Source organism: Salvia miltiorrhiza, chromosome 6 (genome assembly GCF_028751815.1).
Source record: "Salvia miltiorrhiza cultivar Shanhuang (shh) chromosome 6, IMPLAD_Smil_shh, whole genome shotgun sequence".
NCBI lineage: Eukaryota > Viridiplantae > Streptophyta > Magnoliopsida > Lamiales > Lamiaceae > Salvia > Salvia miltiorrhiza.
Genome location: NC_080392.1, coordinates 35930800 through 35937735, shown reverse-complemented (window position 1 = coordinate 35937735; position 6936 = coordinate 35930800). Strand labels below are relative to the sequence as shown.

Here is a 6936-nt window from a genome sequence, read left to right as displayed (position 1 = left end):
GGCTTTGATTATTGGTTTATCTATAGTATGTACATAAGGTCGGGCACCAAAAGTACATTTTGGCTTACGAACTTTTAATAAGTTTCCTTGACAGTTGTAACCTCATATACCTGCAGCTTGATGAGGTCTTTTGTTCCATTTGGTGGATTCTTGTCTATGTCTTATGAGCTTAAAAGTCCATGCATAAATGTTATGAAAACCATGAAACTATGCAGCTCGTGCAATGAAAAGTATGAGAAAGAAGTTTCTGATGTCCAGAAGGGAGTTTCAACTGATTCGGTTGCTGATAAACAATCAATGAATCTATCTTCTTGGCTGCAAATTGCTGAATGTGAAACAAGCAAGAAATCTTGCACGGAAGAGGTTCGTTACTCCTTTGAATTCGAACTTGTTTACAACTTAAATGATAATGTTATGCAGGGTTCCAGTTTCTGCCACACATGTGAATAAGATGATAGATAATGTAGAAAATTTAATCATGATTGAGATGAATTGAGCATGTGGTTCTTTTAAGCGATTACATTTTTTAAGGAGCTGCTAGCTAGAACTGCGAGTGGAAACATAGTTACCGCTGTTGCTTCTTGTTTCCATTTTTCTTTTCGTTTTTCATAATTTTCTACATTGATTTTATGTCTCTACTTCATTTGTATGATCTCTTATTCATTTTTATACTAACTGGATTAATCTTTCTAATGCCCTTGTTTTTGTTCTTGGGAAGGTGAAGGCTGCCTACGAGAGGAGATGTGGAGCCTGGGGAGATTCCTACGTTGCTCGATTTGGGGTTTAATCCGAATGCTGCAACGGGGCAGGTACGATGTGAATTCCTGTTGATTGATTATTTGGTTGAGAATTTGGGATTCAAGGGTGGTGCTGGTTTAGAATGATCTGTTTTGTGAGTGAATTATTTGTGATGCTTGATCATGCTGCATTCGTCTGTTGCATTGTGCTCACGGTTTATGTTTGTGCTGGCTATTTTGATGACGAGTGTCTTGTGATGATGAACACTTTCTATTCTTAGTTGTGATATGGTGAAAGGATCATTGTGTTTTGGTGTACGGATACTGTGTTCTTTGGTTTGGCTGGGATGTTGAGAGATTGGAGTTATGAATGCTAAGACCTACGTGATCTTATATTAATTGCAATTTGGATATTGGATTTTTTATTGTTGAGTCAACAGTTAGTTGATTAGGATACCTTTTGCTCTTTATATTATTAAAGGGCTTATACTGTTCATTAAGAATTAGTAGTGTCATTTTTATGCCGATTTCTCTGTCAAGGCAGGTAACAAGGCAGCCAAATTTCGAACTCTTATCTGTTTGTGCTTCATTGGAGCTGTAATGAGTTATAGAATGTATATCTATTCTTATTGTTATGTTCTTTTTTCATTTAGCATCATTTTTAGTTTCTTTACATGGCACATAGTATTATGTTTTACTGATTTTGTTTCATGGTCAGGTGGCAATAACAGTCAACAGGAAGATAGGAAGCTAGATGTGGCATTTTGGTTGGTGTTTCGATGTCTTTTGAATTTGGAAAAAATGTAAGAATTTGGTGAAGCAAGTGTTGAACACCATTTTTTTGTTAATATTGTTTGGATGTAAATTAAATGACTACTTTAGGTACTTTGAAGCTACAATGTATGGAAGTTTAAGTTATTTTATATATAATATGTTTTGGATTGTATTATTTGAGAATATTGTATATTTGTATGAATTATAATTAGGAAATTACAAAAAACAGGCAAAAAAATAAAAAAAAAAAAACCTGAAAATATGGTTAATTTTATAACTGAGAATACATAACGGTTCTCATTGCCGTTTCTAATATGTATAAACACTGTTATCTATAATCTAATTACACAACGAATAATATAAATTCATAACGGTAAAACACTGTTACAATTGATACCAAAGATAACGGAAATAACAGTTATGTAAGTACAAAAAAGCGTTGTATATAATACCAATACAGTCTCTACGAAATATATTTTATAACGGAAAAATAAATTTCATAACGATAAAAAAGCGTTATGTATGAGTATTATACACAACGGTTTTGCGTGTGTTATGGATATCCGATAAACCGTTATGTATTCATAGTATATGTAACGGTATATTACCGTTATGTATGAGCACCATCATACATAACACCACTATATACAACGGTAGTTTTGGTACATACATAACGGAAATTTACCGTTACGTATGAGCGTTTTTTTTAGTAGTGCCATTCCCACATCCAGGCTAGATGTCGCGGACATGAATAAGATGGCCGAAATGTGTAGAAACCCCGCAGGCCTGAGGTTCGAACTACAGACTAAGTCTCTAGAGCCATTCCGTAAAATGAAGATGAATACCGTGGCTGTATGGCAGGCCCAAATTGACACCGGATTGAGACTTCCCCCTCCTGCACTCTTAGTAGATGTTTGTAATTATTTCCAAATTCCTTTCTATCAAGTGGCCCCCTCCGCCCTTCGGAGATTATTTTGTTTCCATATCTTATGTAAATCTCACGGTGTCGAGGACACCAAAAAGTTATTCCTCCAGACCCAATCCCTGAGATTGCAGGGTGGTCCCCTATATAGCTTCGCCGTCCGTAAAACGTACCCCACCACCTTCCTTAGTTCTCTAAACTCCTATGATAAGGGCTTCCTACCCTATTACTGCTATGTGGTAACCGCCACTGGTACTTGGCGCCAGTACGGTGCCCAAGAGCTAAGATGGCATGATGTTCGCACTAAACATAAGCCTACTTCCCAAGGAACCCCAACGATTTTGATCTGGGGGTGATAGCCAAACTTAACGCCCTTAATAAAGAAGAGCCCCTCCCCTGCAAACAACTCAGCTCTAGCAGCCAATGATTTATTCCCTCTGTATCCACGCACAGCTATAGGTAATGTCACGTGTTAATAAATATATGTATTGGCATTGCTTTGATTCTGATGATTGTAGCGTTGTTTGTCTGTAGGCATGTCGTGGAGACAAAAATGCCGATCAATTCTATCCGTTGACCGTCCCTCTGGTCCCGGGGGACGTGGCTCTGGGACTCAAGGTTCCAGCGGCAGAGGCTCTGGAGACGCCAGCTCCAGGGCAGACACGTCAGAGCAGCCCGTTGGCTCTGAAGTGGACACCTCTCGGACAGTGTCCGACGTCGCAGGGGTGACCACCCCCGCACGAAGCTTCCCTCCGGGCAAGGGAAAATCGATGGAGGTCCTGGGGATGTTTAGCCCGGATCAACAAAAGGTCGGCGGGTTTGGTAGCAGTTCTCACAGGGCAGATGGGGGGGTATGCTCTTGCTGCTGTTTTTGGGGGTAATATCCCCGTGGTGGATATCTCCGAGGATATGTCAACGGCAGAAATGACCACGTCACCCGGGAAGCGTTAGAGCAGAGGAATCATCTGTTCGCAGCGATTTCTCTGACCCGAGTGATTCCTCTGTCCTCAGCGATTCCTCTGACCCGAGTGATTCCTCCATCCAAGCCCATTCCTCTGCTCTGCATATATCACTCCTCATCAGAACCCATTCCCTATCTGCTTGCGTTTCGAACGAAAAAAGGAAAATGTTCTTTCTCCATTCCCGGGCTTCAAAATCTTTAGAGGTTTTCCATGATTTTCTCATGATTTCCATGAGATGGAAGGCATTAGGGGGATTTGTAGCAATAAGCCTGCCCACCAGGCAGAAGACCTTTCCCACTGGTTGATTCTCATTAGGTAAAGCAGAAGAAATATCAATCAATTTCGACTCTCTTTCGACGCGCTCATCTAGGCCATTCACCATATCAGAATCCCGAGAAGTTCCTCATCTCTCCATACTTGTAGCAGCCACAGAGAAACAAACAAAACAAACACACCAAAAAAAAAAATAAGCGTCAGAGAAAGTAACAGAAGGCAAAGGGAAGGTGGGAGACGGGGAATGGGAGGGGGAGGCGAAGATGAAGGTGAAAGGGAGGGTGGATATGACGAGGAGGGGTTGGATCGAAGGGAGAGACACCGGAAGTCAGCCGCCAAACGGAGAAGACAACCCAAGACAAAAACTCAAAGCAGGACAAAAACCCTAGAGAAACTAGAGGACTGGAAAACCCTAGACGCGCTAGGGAACGTCACCTTGACTTGTAGTTGTTACACCAAGATGTGTAGTAAAAAGAAAATGAGTAACTTGGTTCTCTTAACAATCAATTTCAAATTAATTATTTACTACAAGTTATAATTTTCATATATATACGCTGATTGCGGGAAAAATGTGCTACCCTTAGTTAGACTAAGAATTAAAGTACAAATCACGACGTCGTCATGTCATATCATTGAGTAAATCAAGTCCGTAATTAATTAATTAATTAGCTTAAAATAATGACGGATTAGTGAAGGTCACACCGCCAAAGAAGAAGCGAGGAAAAGGGTGAAAAAGCCATCCACTAAACTCGAATAATTCTAAATTAATGTCGTGTTCACATATAGTTCATATCATAAAAAAAAAGGTTTTTAAGTAATCATGATTAATACTTAAACATTATAGAAAGCTTCCATTATTTTGTTACGTTTTTCTAATTGAAGTGTAAACTAATGATGGCTTCCAAGAAGCCGACTCCCTTTTATGGAGAAAGTTTCAAATCGATGATTGCTACTTATCATTCAATGCATACATCGACGTCTATTAATTTAATTTTATGTGTGTGATAATATATATTACTATTACTATTATTTTCCCTTTTTTTTTTTTTTTTTTTTCTCGTAGGTGTAATATATGATACTGTTTTGAAAGTCGCTTCGTTTACCCATAATATTTTGACGGACGATCTTTCTTGCTGTCTTAAGAGACATTCACGAATTGACATATTAATTAATTTATTTATAAATAAATGATAATTTTTTTATGAATGCTTTATATTTGATTGGAAATGATAAATGTGGAAGGCTCGTGATGGTTCATGCACATTTAGGTAAGATGGAAACTTCTTGCATTAGGTTTAACCTCTACTTAATTAAATTATTTTATTCATATTATTATATTGTACTTTGCTGTTCTTCTTTAATATCATTAAAGAATATACAATGGTAAATTGAAAAATAAAAATAAAAATGATGGCCGTTTGTGTGAAGAAAAGCGTGATCATACGTTGTGTGACAAATTGGTTGTCGAGTTGTCATATTTTCTAAAATGAAGCTTATACATAGTCAAATTCAATAGAACCATGATGAATTTTGTGTAAATAAAATGAGAAAACAATGATTTCACAAATATTTAGAGCCAAATAAAAATAGAAATGGTAAACTTGGTAGTTGCATAAGATCTTGAAATTAAAGCCATATCTTAGCTTTTGTCATGGCATCGGTTTTGCATATAAAGTGTTGAATACTTCCACTTTTCTCAACTTTAGTCCTTATTTAGGGCTAGAATTTTTTTGGCCTTTAATTTTGGTTTCCATTCACGACTTTCTCATTTGTAGATTCTTATACGTAATAAACTATATAATTTTAAATATCTATTTAATTTTACTTCACTTATACAAAGACAATATATTCAATTAACATTAAATAAATTAGTTGTTATGTTTTAATTTCAATATAAGCTATTGATATGTCACAAAGTGATCGAAGATTTTTAATCGATATTCTAAATCTACACATGTCAAAAAAAAAAAGAAAAAAAAAAGATTAGTTTGCTAGGATTTAGTAACCAAGCACAACGATTAACAAGATAACAATTTTCAAATAGAAATGAATTAAAGAAGTGTGGTAAAGTTTGATAAGCAAGTAAGAATAGATTGACAATATTCCAATATTTTGTATTATCTTTGTAGATTATACTCATATAATTTGTTTAGATAAGTAGATTATACACAATTAAAAGCACATAATCATGTCACGATTCCCCTTATATTGCTCACCAAGAAAAGATCGATGATGAAGAATCATGTTCCATAAACCTAATAAAAACAAACCAAAATGTAAATACTATCCTATTTATAGTTTTACCACAAAAAATTTGCGTGAGATATATAGTCTCTCATGAGATAGGTTACAATTAATATCCAAACTTACATTTAAATGGCATATTTATATTAATGAATAGCAATAAAAGTATAAATGTACTATAAATACGAATTGAAATCCAAATCTAAACGTGCCTCACGAAGAAAGGATTTCAAATATAATCCCCTAATCTTATAGTACTAGATAATTAAATCCAATTTGTGAGTGTACAATATGAGTCTAATACCACATAATGAGATTCATGTCACAAAAATTTGACCAATGGAATTGCAAATATGCAACTCAGCATGAATTTCAATTCAAATTTTGACATATCTCACCGTGAAACAATCTCACCTATTCTCAAATGACATATTTGTGATCGTCTTATCAATATGACATTTATAAGTATCTCATTAAAGTATGTGAGTTATTTGTATTGTGCGAACGACCACACATGAAAATTGTGATTTTATTTTTGACCTCGAGATAGATTTGAATCTTATATTTTAGCAATGGAAGTAAACAAGATATGAATGAATATACATCCAAACTTAAAATTTACAAAGCAAGATTAATACACATATTTTAATACTATGATATTATGAGTGTCTTCTTATTAACATGACACTTATAAGTATTTTATTAAAATATATGAGTAGTCTGTATCATGTAAGCGGCTATGTCTAAGAAACCTACTCTGAATAATCGAGGTTATATATTACTCTCTCCATCCCATTATAAGTGAGACCATTTTTTTGGGCACTAGAATTAAGTGTGTAGATGAAAAAGTGTTTAAAGAGTAAAACTTTTATCCAAAAAAAAAAATCTCATTTATAATGGAACACCCAAAATAGAAAAAATCAGTATATTCACCCAAACCTTATTTACTCCCATCACTAAAACACAAGATCCAAATCTATCCCTCGTATTGGAATCCTATTCTCCAGCATTTACAACATGACCC

At 35.5% G+C, this 6936-nt stretch overlaps 1 long non-coding RNA gene across 1 annotated transcript; it reads left to right on the top strand.

Moving 5' to 3' along the window:
- Nucleotides 1-472: 472 nt before the first annotated feature.
- Nucleotides 473-1686, top strand: LOC130989304 (uncharacterized). The gene is made up of 2 exons (XR_009090560.1): nucleotides 473-809; nucleotides 1456-1686. It is a non-coding gene; the product is annotated as an uncharacterized LOC130989304 (long non-coding RNA).
- Nucleotides 1687-6936: the final 5250 nt, after the last annotated feature.